This window comes from Pongo pygmaeus, chromosome 1 (assembly GCF_028885625.2).
Source record: "Pongo pygmaeus isolate AG05252 chromosome 1, NHGRI_mPonPyg2-v2.0_pri, whole genome shotgun sequence".
Lineage (NCBI taxonomy): Eukaryota > Metazoa > Chordata > Mammalia > Primates > Hominidae > Pongo > Pongo pygmaeus.
In genome coordinates this window covers 108,287,392-108,304,922 of record NC_072373.2, presented here as the reverse complement: position 1 = coordinate 108,304,922, position 17,531 = coordinate 108,287,392, and the positions used below count along the sequence as shown (strand labels likewise).

Sequence of the window (17,531 nt, the reverse complement as noted above, 5' to 3'; positions counted from 1 at the left end):
GCTGATATGCATTAATAGCTTTCTTTTTGTTTTTAAATTTAATTAGTAAAATTTCACCAGTGAACCAAAAGCTCTTTTTTTTCTATTCTAAAATGCTAGCTTTAAGATTTCTGAGAACTTTGTGTCAAAGAAATCTTCGAAAAGTTACTGAAGTATACAGAAGAAGTTCACAATTTTACACGTGCAGGTGATCTGGGCGTGGTAGATCACACCTGTAATTCCAGCATTTCGGGAGGCCAAGGTGGGCGGATCACTTGAACCCAGGAGTTCCAGACCAGCCTGGGCAACGTGGCAAAATGCCATCTCTACTAAAAATACAAAAATTAGCTGTGTGTGGTCAACAGAGCCCGGGAGGTTGAGATTGCAGTGAGCGGTGATCGTGCCAGTGCACTCTGGCCTGGATGGCAGAGTGCAACCCTGTCTCAAAAAAAAAAAAAAAAAAAAAAAAGTACAGGTCATGAGGTTTTACTAAATGAACCACCACAGATTAAGAAATAGAACATTACTATATTGGGGTATATATGTAGGAGTGGCATTGTTGGTTTTAGAGCTATATAAATGATAAAACTTTAGTATTACATATGGCTGAACATTTTCCCAAAGTGGTTTTACCAGTTAGCAGGGAATATTCCAGTTACCCCACATGCTTGCTGATGCTTGTTAGTTAAAAATTATTTTGTTATTCTAGAAGAGGTGCAGTAATATATCAATGTGGTTTCAACTTCCATTTTCCTGGTATTGAGATTGAGTATCTTTTATTGCCGTTTATATGTCCTCTTTTATGAAGTGCCTGTTAAATCTTTTTATCCAGTTTTCATTGATATGCTTTTCTGTTGATTTGTAATACTTTATTCTGGATATGCATCCTTTCTAGGATATATATGTATTGCATTTCTCTTTTTTCAATCTGCAGCTTGCGTTTTCACTCTTTTAATGATGTTTTTTCATGATTGGAGATTCTCTAATTTTTTTTCTTTTTGAGACAAGATCTCACTCTGTTGCCCAGGCTGGAGTGCAGTGGTACAATCACAGCTTAGTGCAACCTCGACCTCCCAAGGCTCAGGTGATGCTCCTTCCTCAGCCCCCAGGTAGCTGGGACCTACAGGAGACCACTGCCATGCTCAGCTGTTTTTTGTATTTTTAGTAGACATGGGGTTTTGCCATGTTGCATAGCCTGATGTGGAATTCCTGGGCTCAAGTGATACACCTGCCTCGGCCTCCCAAAGTGTTGGGATTATAGGCATGAGCTACCTCACCCGGCCAGAGTATCTTAATTTAAATGAAATATAATTTATAAATCTTTTCCTTTATGATTACTGCTTATTGTGTCCTGTTTAAGAAATCAATGCCTGGCCAGGTGCGGTGGCTCACGCCTGTAATCCCAGCACTTTGGGAGGCCTAGGCAGGTGAATCACGAGGTCAGGAGTATGAAACCAGCCTGGTCAACATGGTGAAACCCCGTCTCTACTAAAAATACAAAAATTAGCCGGGTGTGGTGGTGGGCACCTGTAATCCCAGCTACTTGGAAGGCTGAGGCAGGAGAATTGCTTGAACCCAGGAGGCGGAGGTTGCAGTGAGCCGAGATTACACTACTGTACTCCAGCCTGGTTGACAGAGCAAGACCTGTCTTGTACAAAAAAAAAAAAAAAAAAAGAAAGAAAGAAAAAAGAAATCAATGCCTAGCCTAAGAATATGAACACACTTTTCTGTATCAACCTTATAGCAATTTTATTTTAGTTTTTGCATTTTTTTTTTCAGACAGGGTCTTACTCTGTTGCCCAGGCTGGAGTGTGTTGGCATAATCTCAGCTCACTGCAACCTCCACTTCCTGGCTCAAGCAATCCTCCTGCCTCAGCCTCCTGAGTAGCTGCAACTATAGGCGTGTGCCACCATGCCTGGCTAATTTTTGTATTTTCTGTAGAGATGGGGATTCAACATGTTTCCCAGGTTGGTCTCAAACCCTTGGGCTCAAGTAGTCTGCTTGCTTCAGCCTCCCAGAGTGCTGGGATTACAGGCATGCACCACCATGCCCGGCTAATTTTTTATTTTTTGTAGACAGGGTCTTCCTGTGGTGCCCAGACTAGTTTCAAACTCCTGGGCTCAGTTGATTGTCCCACCTTGGCATCCCAAAGTGTTGGGATTACAGGTGTGAGCCATCACACCTGGCCATTTTAGTTTTAATAATTTTTATATTTTTCTAATTTAAAACAGGTACTAAAATCTCTTACAGCTATTATTTGTAAATATAGTATTCATTATTGTTATTATGATTTTTTTATATGTGTTCAATCTCATTTTCAATATAAGCTCCTGGAAATTAGAGATTTCATTTCTTTTATTCACCACTGTATTCTCAGTACTTGACCTTGCCTGGCATGAAACAGATATTGAATAAATATTTGTTAAATGAATGAATGAATGAACATACTAATACCATATTCGACAATCTCCAAGTGTCACGGTTTTCACCATCTAACAAATAAAGTAGCTTGTATAGAGCAGAATCATAGTCAACCTGCCATAAAAGGAAATGTCAATGAAAAATAAACCTTTGTATGTGTAGCTGCTAAGATTTTGGGGCTTTTGTTACTGCAGCATAACCTAGTGAAAGCTCAGTGAGACAGCCTATAGAATGTACAGGTAGACTAGATAGACCACTAGATGAGATTCCAAAGATAGTTCAATAAGCATTAACTAACTATACCCACACACTCTTAATTCCCTAACAGAATCGAATTCTTGTTCACTAAGATCTGCCTCAAATATTCCTTACTTTGTGAAAACTTCCCTGGCTACTCAAATATTTAATCAGGACTCTATTTTTTCCCCCCAGGCTGGAGTGCAGTGGTGCCATCGTAGCTCACTAACCTCTAACTCAAGGCTCAAGGAATCCTTCTGCCTCAGCCTCCCGAGTAGCTGAGAGTACAAGTGTGCGCCGTCATGCTCGGCTAATTTTTCATTTTTTATTTTCAGAGATGGGGTCTTACTATGTTGCCCAGGCTGGTGAGGACTGTTGATTACATATGACAGAAACCCAACCAACTCTAGTTCCCCACCACCTTTCAATCTGCTCCTGCCTGGGTCTTCCCAGTCTCCGTAAATGGCAGCTCCATCCTTCAAGTTGCCCAAGCCCCAAATCTCAATGTTAACCTTGATTTCTCTCTTTTATCTCATAGGCATTCTGAAGGCAAATCCTGTTTAGACCCAGGCAAAGGTTCCTGGTGACCCAGGCTCTTACAAGCAGATTGTCCCTTACCATCCTCCTGAGGGTGTCTGGAGCTTCAGTGCTGTGTGCTCTTGGCCTCCACGCTGGGGGTGCCACCGACTCCCACTGTCCAGGGCTTCTGATGGACTCTCCAAGGCACTGATATAGAAACTTCCCCATTTGGTGCACGAAGAGCAGCCTCACACGGTGTGGGCCGACATGAAGAGCTGCCAGATCCAACAGGTAAAAATCCCGAGGCATTGCCAGCTCGATGGGGTCAGAGTCCTCTTTCTATTATGACTCAGATGTGAAGGGAAGATGCCAAGGGCCCTACACATTGCAGGGCCTTGCCTGGCATGAAACATATATTAAATAAATATTTGTTAAATGAATGAACAAATATTCACAGCGTGTGCCGCCCTTGACCTGCAGTGCGATGGTCGGGTGAAAGTGATTTTACTTCAGGAGAGGACAGTGTTTTCTCCAGGACTTCTCCTTAGTAGCTAGATCTGCATCCCTCTCCTCTCTCTTCCCCTCTCACCCCCCATTCTCTGCCCCCATTTCTGTCTCTGTTTCCACCCTGCCGTCCCCTTTCACCTGCTTTCTCCTCTTCAGCTTTCATGGCTCACCCCCTCCCTGTCCACCCGCATCCCCCAGGCTAAGGCCCCTGCACTGTCCTGGGTGGGGAGATGTGTGTGGTTTTAGGCAGTGCCCTCTAGATGTGTCCAGGATGGGGAAACATGGCTCAGTTGCCAGTATAATGGGTTAAAAGAGAGGCCACTTTTGAAGGCTGTTCCCATCTCCCATTCCAGAATCCTGTAGGACTTAGAATTTATGGGCCACAGTGGAATTCTTGGTTCCCCAGGACCTTGTGGTGGACGCCTTCTTTCACTGAGCATTCATGGGGTGACTATTAGGTACCAGGCCCTGCTCTGGGCTAGAGGCCCCATAATGAGTAAATCTTAGTTTACTACCCCACCACTGCAGGCATTGAGAGGGGGAGAAAGAAAGGGGCATGGCCTGTTAGTGTCCTCACGTGACCATCCACCAGGTCCTGGGGGAGTGGGAGCCAGTGCAAGGAGAGAAGTCCAGTGAGAATGGCAAATGGATGACGTCAGACCCAGGGGCTGAGGCCCCCACCTGCAGCCGGACAGCTTCTGGAGTGGACAAGGAGCAGCAGGAAAGGTTGTGGCCTGGTGTTCTGGGGTCCACTGTCTCATCTCATTCTTGTGGGCACCAGAACTTATCCAAAGACAAGACTCAGTGTCTCTGGCAACAGTGGACCAGAGACAGAACGTGTTTCAGAGGAGGAGGAAGGGGTTGTACCCCATGGAAACAGTATATGGTTTTACAGTAGTGCATCTTTGTCTAATAACTAGTTAGCGTGTTCCTGTTAATGGAAAATATTAATGGTGTAAGTTCCCCTGGATGTTCTCATCTTCATGTAAATTTGTTCATTTCCTTCCTTCCTTCTTTCCTTTCTTCCTTCCCACTCTCTTTCTCTCTCTCTTTATTCTTTCCCTCCCTCCCTTGCTTGATCCTTCTCTCCCTCCCTCTCTTCTTTCCTTTCTTCCTTTCTTTTCTTTTTCTTTCTCTCTCTCTCATGCTCTCTTTTTTCTTTCCTTTTCGTTCTCTCTACTTTTTTGAATAGACCACACTGTACTGAAACCTACATTATTTACCAAAATCTCTGGAGCTGCTTCTGTCTTGCAGGCAGGGAGCTCGTCCCGTAGCCCTTAGCTCCTCCCAGCCTCCTCCTCCTCTGATTTATGGGTGCCACTGGGGTAGTTGTTGAGTCTCACTGGTTCCTAGTCTTCACCAAGTTCTGCCCACCCAGATGGCTTGTCCCTGTCCTTATCAGAAGCTTGCACTGTCTAGATCACTGAGGCTGCTTCTACCTAACTGATCTGCTATCTGTGTTCCAGGGGCACCCCAGGGTTAGAGGTAAATGGCACAGGCATTGAAATCTCCAACTGCTCCAACTCCAGGTTGGTGCACTTCAATGCCAAGTACTAACCACACAATAACAGGATGCCACCAAAACCTTGATATGGGGCTGCTGCATCCTAATTTAAAAAAATTAATAGACATTATGTTTTAGAACAATTCTAGGTTTACAGAAAAATGGAGTGGATAGTACAGAGAGTTTTCCTAGACTCCCTTGTCCTCCAGCACACAATTTCCCCTATTAGTATGTTGTATTAGTGTGGTCCATTCGTTACAATTGATGAACCACTGTTGATACATGATTATCAACTAAAGTCCATAGTTTACATTAGAGTTCATTCTTTGAGTTTCACAGATGACGGGTTTTGGCAATTACATGATGTCCTAAATCCCCAATACAGCATCATGCAAAATAGTTTCACTGCTGAAAATTCCCTGTGCTTCACCGTTTCATGCCTCCTCCTCTCCTCCACCCCTGACAACCACTCATCATTTTACTACTTCTATCTTTTTGACTTTCCAAGAATGTCCTAGAATTGGAATTGTACAGTATGTAGGTTTCCAGACTGGCTTCTTTCTAGCATTATGTACTTTAAGTTCCTCCATGTCTTTTCATGGCTTAATAGCTTGTTTTGTAAAATCACTGAATCAGACTTCATTGTATGGCTACAACACAGTTTCTTTTTTTTTTTTTTTTTTTTTTTTTTTTTTTTCTAAGAATTTATCATCAAAATTTTATATAAGCACAGCCTTTCTGCTTCACAATATTTATTAATACTCCAGCAAACTTGCCCAACCCACGGCCCACAGGACGCATGCAGCCCAGGAAGGCTTTGAATGTGGCCCAAAACAAATTTGTTAACTTTCTTAAAACATGAGTTTTTTTGGTGATTTTTTTTTTTTTTTTTTTAATTTCTGAAGTATTTATTGATCATTCTTGGGTGTTTCTCGGAGAGGGGGATATGGCAGGGTCATAGGATAATAGTGGAGAGAAGGTCAGGAGATAAACACATGAACAAAGGTCTCTGGTTTTCCTAGGCAGAGGACCCTGCGGCCTTCTGCAGTGTTTGTGCCCCTGAGTACTTGAGATTAGGGAGTGGTGATGACTCTTAAAGAGCATGCTGCCTTCAAGCATCTGTTTAACAAAGCACATCTTGCACCACCCTTAATCCATTTAACCCTGAGTTGACACAGCACATGTTTCAGAGAGCAGGGGGCTGGGGGAAAGGCCATACATAGATCAACAGCATCCCAAGGCAGAAGAATTTCTCCTAGTCAGAACAAAATGGAGTCTCCTATGCCCACCCCTTTCTACACAGACACAGCAACAATCTGATCTCTCCTTCCTTTCCCCACACTTCCTCCCCTTCTCTTCAACAAAACCGCCATCGTCCTCATGGCCGGCTCCCGATGGTCGCTGTCTCTTCGGAGCTGTTGGGTACACCTCCCAGACAGGGCAGCCGGGCAGAGGCGCTCCTCACCTCCCAGACAGGGCGGCTGGGCAGAGGCGCCCCTCGCTTCCCAGACGGGGCCGCCCGGGCAGAGGCGCTCCTCTCCTCCCAGACGGGGCGGCCGGGCAGAGGCGCTCCTCTCTTCCCCGACGGGGCCGCCCGGGCAGAGGCGCTCCTCGCTTCCCAGACGGGGCCGCCCGGGCAGAGGCGCTCCTCAGTTCCTCCCAGACTGGGTGGCAGCCGGGCAGAGGCGCTCCTCACCTCCCAGACGGGGCGGCCGGGCAGAGGCGCTCCTCCCTTCCCCGACGGGGCGGCCGAGCAGAGGCGCTCCTCACTTCCCAGACGGGGCGGCCGAGCAGAGGCGCTCCTCACTTCCCAGAGGGGGCGGCCGGGCAGAGGCGCTCCTCACTTCCCAGACGGGGCGGCCGGGCAGAGACGCTCCTCACTTCCTCCCAGATGGGGTGGCGGCCAGGCAGAGGCGCTCCTCACCTTCCAGACAGGGCGGCCGGGCAGAGGCGCTCCTCACCTCCTAGACGGGGCGACCAGGCAGAGGCGCTCCTCACTTCCCAGACGGTGTGGCGGCTGGGCAGAGGTGCTCCTCCCTTCCCAGATGGGGCAGCCAGGCAGAGGCGCTCCTCACTTCCCAGACGGTGTGGCGGCCGGGCAGAGGTGCTCCTCCCTTCCCAGATGGGGCAGCCAGGCAGAGGCGCTCCTCACTTCCCAGACGGTGTGGCGGCCGGGCAGAGGTGCTCCTCCCTTCCCAGATGGGGCAGCCAGGCAGAGGCGCTCCTCACTTCCTCCCAGACGGGGTGGCGGCCAGGCAGAGGCGCTCCTCACTTCCCAGAGGGGGCGGCCGGGCAGAGGTGCTCCTCACTTCCTCCCAGACGGGGTGGCAGCCGGGCAGAGGCACTCCTCACCTCCCAGACGGGGCGGCCGGGCAGAGGTGCTCCTCATCTCCCAGACGGGGCGGCCGGGCAGAGGTGCTCCTCATCTCCCAGACGGGGCAGCCGGGCAGAGGTGCTCCTCACTTCCTCCCAGACGGGGTGACGGCCGGGCAGAGGCACTCCTCACCTCCCAGACGGGGCGGCCGGGCAGAGGCGCTCCTCACCTCCCAGACGGAGTGGTCAGGCAGAGGCGCTCCTCACTTCCCATATGGGGTGGCGGCCGGGCAGAGGCGCTCCTCACTTCCCAGATGGGGCAGCCGGGCAGAGGTGCTCCTCACTTCCTCCCAGACGGGGTGGCAGCCGGGCAGAGGCGCTCCTCACCTCCCAGACGGGGTGGCCGGGCAGAGGCGCTCCTCCCTTCCCAGACGGAGTGGCCAGGCAGAGGCGCTCCTCACCTCCCAGACGGGGCGGCCGGGCAGAGGCACTCCTCACCTCCCAGAGTGGGCGGCCGGGCAGAGGCGCTCCTCACTTCCCAGAGTGGGCGGCCGGGCAGAGGCGCTCCTCACTTCCCAGAGTGGGCGGCCGGGCAGAGGCGCTCCTCACTTCCCATAGGGGGTGGCAGCCGGGCAGAGGCGCTCCTCACTTCCCAGATGGGGCAGCTGGGCAGAGGTGCTCCTCACTTCCTCCCAGACGGGGTGGCGGCCAGGCAGAGGCGCTCCTCACCTCCCAGACGGGGCGGCCGGGCAGAGGCACTCCTCACCTCCCAGACGGGGCGGCTGGGCAGAGGCGCTCCTCACCTCCCAGAAGGGGCGGCTGGGCAGAGGCGCTCCTCACTTCCCATATGGGGTGGCAGCCGGGCAGAGGCGCTCCTCACTTCCCAGACGGGGTGGCGGCCAGGCAGAGGCGCTCCTCACTTCCCAGATAGGGCAACAGGGCAGAGGCGCTCCTCACTTCCTCCCAGACGGGGCGGCCGGGCAGAGGTGCTCCTCATCTCCCAGACGGGGCAGCCGGGCAGAGGCGCTCCTCACTTCCTCCCAGACGGGGTGGCAGCCGGGCAGAGGCGCTCCTCACCTCCCAGATAGGGCGGCCGGGCAGAGGGGCTCCTCACATCCCAGACGATGGGCGGCCAGGCAGAGACGCTCCTCACTTCCTGAGAACGTCTCGCCCGCCGCAGTTAGCAAAAGTCCGGCCAAAGTCGCCAGGCAAGTCCCAAGTCTCCTCATGGTGCTGAGTGCTCGCCGGGCCGCTCCCCGGCGGCGGTGGGTGGGCGCGCGAGGGCGGAGGGGGCCGGGAGCTTTGGTTCCGAGGCAGCGAGGAGAGACGGGTAAACAGCAGAGCGCTAAGCCAAGCCCCCAAAGTGCCAACAGTTGCAGAAGTCCGAACTCCAGCGGCTCCAGGGGCGCGGGCACAGGGTCCTGGGTCCTCCTCCCGTGTCCCTGGCCCCACTCGGCGTCTGGCGCCGCTGTCAAAGGGAGCGGAGGGCGAGCCCGCGGAGCCAAAATCTTCCCTCGGTTCCGGTGGCTGAGCTCGCCGCCTCTCGCCTTCCCCTGCCCGGGACCCGGGACCCGAGCTGCCGGCCGTGGCGGTGGCCGTGGCCGTGGCCCCGCGCGTCCCGCCCGCCGCCTCTCCACAGGCAGCCCCAAGCCCAGCCCCGGGCGGCGGCGCGCCAATGACCGAGCCCGCGCCGGCTGCGCGCGGGGCTCTTGCTACCCGACTCAACACAGTTTCTTTATTCATTCACTTGGTGAAAGACATCTTGGGTACTTCCAAGTTTTGACAATTATGATAAAATTGCTGTAAGTACTTACGTGCAGGATTTTGAGTGAACTTAAGTTTTCCAAAGTGACTGTACCCTTTTGATTTCCACTAGCTGTAGAGAGTTCTGGTTGCTCCTCATCTTTGACAGCATTTGGTGTGTTCACCTTTTTGCATTTTAGCCATGCTAATAGGTTTACAGTGATATCTCATTGTTTTAATGTGCAATTCCCTCACGACAAATGATTTTGAGCATCTTTTTCGTATGCTTATTTGCCATCTGTATATCTTATTAATGAGGTGTGCAGATCTTTCACCTTTTTTTTGTTTTGTTTTGTTTTGTTTTTTGCTTTGTGTTCTTTAGTTCTCAGAATTCTTCATATATTTTGGACAGCAGTTTTTCCATCAGATTATTTTGTAAATATTTTCTGCCAGTCTGTGACTTGCTTTTTCCATTCTCTTAACAGTGTCTTTCACAGAGCAGAAGTTTTTAATTTTAATGAGGCTCAACTTAATTTTTTTTCATTAATAGATTGTGCTTTTGGTTTTGTATCTAAGAAGCCATCACTGAACCCAGGATCCCTGAGATTTTCTCCTGTGTTATCTCCTAGGATTCTTATGGTTTTGCACCTTACATTTACATGTAAGATTTGTTTTATGAAGGGTATAACATGCATACCTGGATTTATTTTTTTTTTGCATGTGGTTGTCCAGCTGTTCTAGCACCACTAGTTGGAAAGGCTATCTTGCTGTTTTAAATTGTCTCTAAACCTCCATGGAAGATCAGTGGACTGTATGTAGGCCTGCTTCTGGGCTCCGTATTCTTTTCCATGCATCTATTTTTGTGTGTTTTCTCTTTTCACCAACTTCACACTATTTGGGTTACTGTAGCTTAATGTAAGTCCTGAAGTTGGTAGTGCCAAACCTCAGGGAGCTTTTCTGAACTTCATCATGAGAACCTGGTTGAGATCATTGTAGTAAAACTTGGAAATGTGTGAGATTCCCCCTGAGTCTGGTCTTCAAGGAGTTTTTAATGCTCTAGCCAGGCCACCCTCAGCTTCTAGTAATCTGTCAATACCAGTTAAGTGCTCCTCCCACTTGTGTCCCCAGTAGCTTCTCTTCCCTGTGAGCTGTGACTCCTTGTGTGTTAGCCTGTGTTTCTCATTTTTAGGGTGGCAGTTTTCCCTGTGACCTCAATTCTCTGGTCCACCCTAAAAGGGTTGACTTTCAGTTCAGTTTTTTTCTAGCTGTGAGGACAAGTGATGACTGCCTAGCTCTTTCCATGTTGAAATAGAAACCCAAAAGTTCGTTTAAAGAATTACTTGTTATAAGAGTCACCCATTGTCAATGTACAACTCAATGATGTAAGTTGATTTATCGAATTGTGCAGCCATCAGCAGAGTTCTACTTCAGCACATTTTGTCACTTCCTCAAATTCCCTTGAACCTCTTTGTAGTCATTTCCTAATCCCTGGTCCCCATGACTGGGACTGAATAGAATAAATATTTGGAAAGCAGACTTCATTATATTTACATTTTCCTGTGTTTGGGACTTTATATAGTGGACTATTGTGTTCGTTTTGTGACAAGTAGAGAAGAGATTGCATTCTAGGGATGGTTTGTGGGGGAACATAATAGGAGTCCTGTTTATGGCTCTCCTTGAATTGGTTCATCTGTGCTGGTGACTGGTATTTGTTACCAAACCTTGTCTGGTGAGCACAAGAAAAGGAATTTTTAAAAATCTGCTATTAAAATCGAGATGATACATTTTCACATAATAATATGTGGAGTTAAGTAGTGAACCGTCTTTATTTTATTTTATCTTATTTTTTTGAGATGGAGTTATTTCTCTTTTCCTCGGGCTCGAATGCAATGGCACGATCTCAGCTCACTGCAACCTCCACCTCCTGGGTTCAAGTGCTTCTCCTGCATCAGCCTCCTGAATAGCGGGATTACAGGCACCTGCCACCATGCCTGGCTAATTTTTGTATTTTTAGTAGAGACAGGGTTTCTCCATGTTGGCCAGGTTGGTCTCTTAACTCTTGACCTCAAGTGATCCACCTGCCTTGGCCTCCCAAAGTGCTAGGATTACAGACATGAGCCACAGCATGACCTAAACCATTTTTATTCTTTCAGAAATGTGATTGATAACAGTAAAGCCACACTCATTATGTGCCTGAAGTACCTCTCATTGTCTTCTTCAGGTGGCAAGGGCGCTGGAACAGCCACATAAAGATGAGGGCAATATTTTTACTGTAGTTCTTTCATTGATTGATTGATTGATTGATTGATTTTTTTCTCTTAGAGGGTTTAGCATCCATGTATCTGAAATTGAAATTCAAGAGGAGAGACAGGCACCTGTACTAGTTTTCTCTTGCTGCCTATTATCACATTACCACAAGCCAGTGGTTTGAAACCACAGAAGTCTGGAATGAAGCGGCTGGTTCTCTGATCAGAGTCATATGAGGCTAAAATCCAGGAATGGGCTGGCTGTGTTTTTTTTCTGGAGCTCAAGCTGTTTTTCCAAGTTCACTACAGATACTGAAAGAGTTCCTATTCTTGTTTGTGGGGGACTGAGGGCCCTTTTTCTGTGCTGGCTGTCAACTGGGAGACACTCTGACTCCAGAGGCCACCTGCTTTCTTCCTTACCTGTCTGTTCCATCTTTCAACCAATAAGAACTCATGGAGTCCTTCTCAAGCTCCCACCTTCTCTGACTTCATCTTCTCCAACCAGCCACACAAAGCTCTGTCATGTATGGAGTGATGTGATTAGATCCAGTTCATGCAGTAACCTCACCATCTTAAAGTCATATAACTGGCATATAAAAACATAATCACAGGAATGGTGTCTCATCACCTTAACAGGCTTTAGAGACGAGGGTGTGGCATGTTTGGGGACCATTTCAGAAATCCCGTCTACCACAGTAGGACACTCGCATTTCCCCATCTGCAAAATGTATTCACCCTCTCCCCTAAGGTTTCCAAATTTCATGTCATTAAAGCATTAGTCCAACATGAGAAATGTCATGTAGACCACATCAGATCAAAAGTTTAAAATCCCATCTAAAACATCCACACCAGGTGTGAATGAGGCTTCTGAGAGTGTCCATTAAGTACAGATCCTTGACATAATTCCCTTACCTCCGTCGACCTGTGAAACTGAACAAACAGCTTATCTGCCCCTAATGTGAAATGACGGGACAGACATACAATAACAACTACAGTGATTCTAGTTCAAAATGAGGAACATGGAGGGGATAAAGAAGTCACTGACCCAAAATAGTTTGGAAATGGAGCTGAGCAAAATCCAGCAGGAGTTTCTTAGTTAGGATCCACAGCCTGGGACCGACCCTTTGTCCTGTGGGTCTTTGCCTCTGGACTCTCTGCTCTGCATTTCTTGAAACCATTATTGTTTATAATTTTTCTCACACTGTTTTGCATATGGCTTCTATTGCACTCAAAATGTTTTTGAGATTCATCCATGTTGTTTTGTGTGTCAACAATTTGTTCCTTTGGCCATTCCATGGAATGAATGTATCACAGTTTATTGATCCATTCTTGTATTGACACATACTTGAATGTTTCCACTTTTTCCTATTATGAATAAAACTGCTATGAACATTCTTGTATAAATCATTTTCTGGATGTATGTTTTAATTTCTCTTGGATAAATGCTTAGGAATTACTGAGTCATAGAATAGATAGTTGTTTAGTTCTGTAAGAATATGCCAGACATTTTTTCCCAAAGTGTTTATACTATTGTACATTCCAACCATTAATGTATGAAGGTGAGAAAGCTTTTGCTACTTCCAAAGAGGCCTCTCTATATACATGTAATTTTTTCTAACTGGAGACAGGCTGATGACTTCAGGGACATGAGCATGGGATACAGGACACCTGTCATCACCACCACCATGAAGTTGGGATTCAGGAAGGAGGTTAATCATATAAAGAACCCTGTGACCAGCATGAGCTTCTGTCAGGCCACACAGGGTACTCAAGTGAACAGGGCATAGGGGGCCCTGGGATCATGGTGAGAAAGTGTCTCATTGGTAAAACCTTTTCCTTTGGGGAGGTAAATAAATTATTTGTTCCTTCTTGGTGGCCCTTGAAGATAAGGATGGTCAAACAAAATAATATCATACCTGGAGAAACTCAGATCTTGCTAAGATTTACTGGTTGGGAATCCAATGTTAATGCCAAGAAGCAGCCACCAGTTGGGATCAAATGTGAGCCTATGGATCAAGGTGCATACTCAAACACAGAGAGCTTTCTGAAAGATGCTACCAGTAGTTTTTCCAGGGCAGAGATGGGTCTTTTATTTTTCTCTCTAATCTAGCCTGTATGCTTAGCTGAGAAGATTTCTTCATATCACTTTGAATGATGATGTCCCTTGTTCAACAATTTTCTAAACATTCTTTAGATAAGAATTTTATGGGCATTCTTTATTGCATTAGGCTTAAATTTAATGCATCTTAAGGTTTTATTGCAAAGTGTTGCCTTGTTTCCTTTTTAAGATGATACAATTTATAACATGCAAGTTTGCTGTCTGTCCCCTCCCTTTATGTAGATAGAAAATGAGCAAACATGTGGCCATGAAACAGATGGTCATAGAATTGGTTCAGTGGTTGTGAGTGCAGCAACCCAAGAGTGTCTTGTCTGAAATACCACCAGGAATGACTGGACACAGTAGACAAAGGTTGTTCAACTGGACACCTTAGGATACATGCTTCCAAAAACAAAGTAGCCGAAAAGAAACTAGAATCACAGAGTATCAGAGTCAGAGGAACATTTGGAGGGAATTCAGTACCTCCTCCTTTTCAACCTACAGGGGAGATAATGGAACAGAAGCAGGGATGGGCCTGCCTGCTGTGCCCAAAATTCATTGGAGATTGTTGTGGTGAAGAATTTCATTTATGATGAAGGAGAAAAAAACCCTGTCAGCTTAAATTCAGGCAGGTTTATTGAAAAGCTGAAGAAGCATCTTGCAGAAGCAAAGCATGGCTGAGGCTTGTGGGCTCTGTCTGGGAAAATGAGTAGCCGACAGTGGCTGATGCTGCCCCTGACTCTGGGGCCGTGTGGTCTGTTGTTCCCTGAGAGCATCTCTTCTATTCTCTTGCATCTTTCCTCAGCCTGGCAGTCTCTGTATACTCTTCAACACATAATAGAGCAAGGCTATGCCAGCCACAATGCCACATAGCACTTTAGGTCAAATTAGAAAGGCGTGAAATAAACTGGCCTGTTATAATACAGCTGTTGGAACAGCAGTTGAAAATAACAATATCTTGACTCCTGGTTGAGTGCTTTATGCTGAGCTTTCTTTTCTGAATACGAGCACAGACTTGGGGATATTAGTGTCATCTAGCGTTATTAGCTAGTATTCTCCTTTTGTTTCCCCATAACATCCCCTCCTCCTTCCCACAGATCCACTCTCCACTCATTTCCATCCTGTCTTATGCCACTCAGGGCTTGTCCCTTCTAAAATGCATCCCTGGCTCCCCTGCGTGCACACTTCTAGTTAGGTTTAGCAATGGGGGGCACCTGATGGAGCCTGGAAGTGAGAGGAAGGTGAGGTCCGTATTTCTTTTCTCTTCTTCCCTGCTCTGGCACTGAGTATCTGGCAATAGCTGCATCTGTCTATTACTTCAGTGGCCACTCTTCCACAGCCCCAATTCTCAGTGGATCCCATAGCATTATTTACCTTTGTTCTTTTAGCTCCCATCAAGGAAGATCCAGAGACATTCTCCTCACCAAGGCGTTAAGAAATGCACAGATGAGGGGAACAGCGGTGTGTGTGTAAAGGTCCCGTGGCGCCTCTCCTCTGCAGACTGGAGGTCATGGCGGGAGATGCTGCATGGATTTGTCCTCCCTGCTGTTAGTGAGAACAGTAGCATTCTGGAGGAGTAGAGGACAGGCCATGGGACAGTCTTGAAACAAGGTGGGAGGGATTTCCTTGAGAGGCAGGGACATGTGGTGGTTACTAGTCATCGTGAGGTGTCTGGGAACATAATGGATGGGAAATCTACTAAGAAATCAACTTATGTAATAATTAGAAAGGCTCTAGTTCTGAGGATAGAGACCTGATGGAGTCACAATAGTGGGAATTTATGACCTGGTATCCAGTTCAGATACCTGGAGCTTCTTGACTGAGGGGAGATTGGATCCCTTGAGGAAGAGTGAAGCCTTCAATGCTGCCACAAGTGTATGCTGTAAATCTTCCTCCAGGCCTTCCCCAGAAGGACCTGAGGCCATTTATGTGGGTGACTGAGGAAAGGGAAATACTCAGAGCTTCTGTGGCTTTTTGGATTCTGACTCTGAAGAATGCTAACCTAAGAGCACCTGTGGTGGCCATGAAAATGCACTGCTTGCATCTCCAGCTGCAGGAGGCCTAACGAATCAACAGCCCCAGCTGCTACACTCTGAATTGAGGACTTGATGACATTTCCACTGGATCTGTACTAGCCCATGAGGAGGAAAGCCTCATATCAAGTCCTCCCAACAGAACACCCATGATGACCCATGAGGATGTCGAAGCTGTTTTCCTGTGGCAGCTGTGACTTTCTTTCTTCAAAGTCTGTTTTGTTCGTGCACATTAACTGATGCATATAAAATAAGAGAATAAATGCCTAGACTTCCATGAGTCTATCTTTTACTGATAAACTCTAGTTCTGAGGACAGAAGCTTGATGGAGTCAGTATAGTGGGAATTTATAACCTGGCATCCAGTTCAGAGACTTGGAGCTTCTTGACTGAGGGGAGATTGGGTCCCTTTGGGGAAGAAAGAAGCCTTCAATGTTGTCACAAATGTATCCTGTAAATCTTCCTCTGGCCTTCCCAGAGGGACCTGATATATGACTTATGATACAGTGACCCCAAAATTCAGGATGTTCTCATCTCCTCTCAAGAATGCAATATCTTATTCCTCTGGATTCACCTGGTACCAATATTTGTGTATAGCTATGCACCTTAATAGAACATAGCTAATTAGATGAAGAATGGTAGACCCAATTCAACCATACAGGCATCAACCATATCAGCATACAGGCATCCCTCTCCCACTATTTCATTCTTGTCCCCACTCCAAAGTCTTCTCCATTTTACTTGTATTAAGTGCGTGCTTCCTCCAGCCAGCAGAAAGAATCACCCTGCATGGAAACCCTCCTGCACTTCACATCTCTCCAGGAAGACCTCAGTCCCTCCAAGGAACTCACCTTCATTATGTCAGGCTCATAAGATAATCTCTACTTAGATTTGACTGATTTGGGATCTCAGTTACATCTGCTGACTTGTTTTTGCCATAAATTGTAACAGAATCACAGGAGTGATATCTCATCACTGACTTTGTCTACACTCAGGAAGAAGTGATTATATAAGAGCAAAGATCACTGGGGGTCATCTTATGATTCTGTCTACCATAATATTCTAAAGACACAGTAATTAAAAGAGTATAACATTTCTGCTTGTGTCTGTTAGAATAAATCCTATCAGACTAATCCTGCCTCCATAAACAACCATAAAATTGTTTTCAGACAGTGGACAACAGACAGTACAACAGGAAACTTAAGGGGGAAACCCCATGATTTCCTGGTTCTTTGGGGAGAATTTCTCAGCAGCTGCACAGTAGGCTAGAGTCCAATCAGAGCAGGGCAGCCCCACTGAGCTGAGAAGGCAGAGATCAGAGTTCAAGGCCAGTGAAGAAATTGCAATCTGCAGGGCGTGGCACCAATAGGAGACAGCTGTTCAGAGGGGCAGCTCTCGAAGTCCATGTGGGGTTCCATGTGCATACTTATCAAGGACTGGACTGTACCTGCACAAGAAAAAGACTGACAGGTTTAACATAGGAGTGGCTGCTATAAAATTGAGTTTGGACTGGAGGTACTTGTGGTGGAGGAGGGTTGAGGAATGGATGATGGAGTTCTGCCATCCAGGGTGGGAAGAACTCATGCACACCTCATTGGCACCCAGGTATCCAACTGAGACACTAGAAAGGCTGTGCTTTAGGAGTAAGTGTCATGCTTTACAATAAGGCCTATTCTAGACCAGCCCTAGTAAAGCCTAAAACCAAACCCTGTCAAAACCCACAAAGTGGTGGATTGGTGCTTGAGTCCTGCCAAATTAGAGGGTCTTGGGAAATGCTGTGGGCTTTCTGTGAATCCACTGTAGTAAAACATAAACCAAGTCCACATAAGTCCAATGTGATCAGACAGTAATTTTACTGCCCACTAGAACAAAATTAATTCACAGAATCAATGACAGAAGTTAGCCAAGTCGACATTTAAGCAAAATACATC

At 47.1% G+C, this 17,531-nt stretch overlaps 2 protein-coding genes across 6 annotated transcripts in view; one reads left to right on the top strand and one right to left on the bottom strand.

Moving 5' to 3' along the window:
- LOC129015142 (neuroblastoma breakpoint family member 11-like) overlaps positions 1-17,531 on the bottom strand; it is a 2,260,169-nt gene that overhangs the window by 904,389 nt on the left and 1,338,249 nt on the right.
- The window catches only part of LOC129015175 (neuroblastoma breakpoint family member 3-like), a 49,608-nt gene that overhangs the window by 1,777 nt on the left and 30,300 nt on the right, over positions 1-17,531 (top strand). For all 5 annotated transcript variants that reach the window (XM_063664036.1, XM_063664041.1, XM_063664047.1 and 2 more), the window contains exon 2: positions 3,177-3,448. The gene's annotated coding sequence lies outside the window, so the exon portion shown is untranslated. The remainder of the gene's footprint in view (positions 1-3,176; positions 3,449-17,531) is intronic.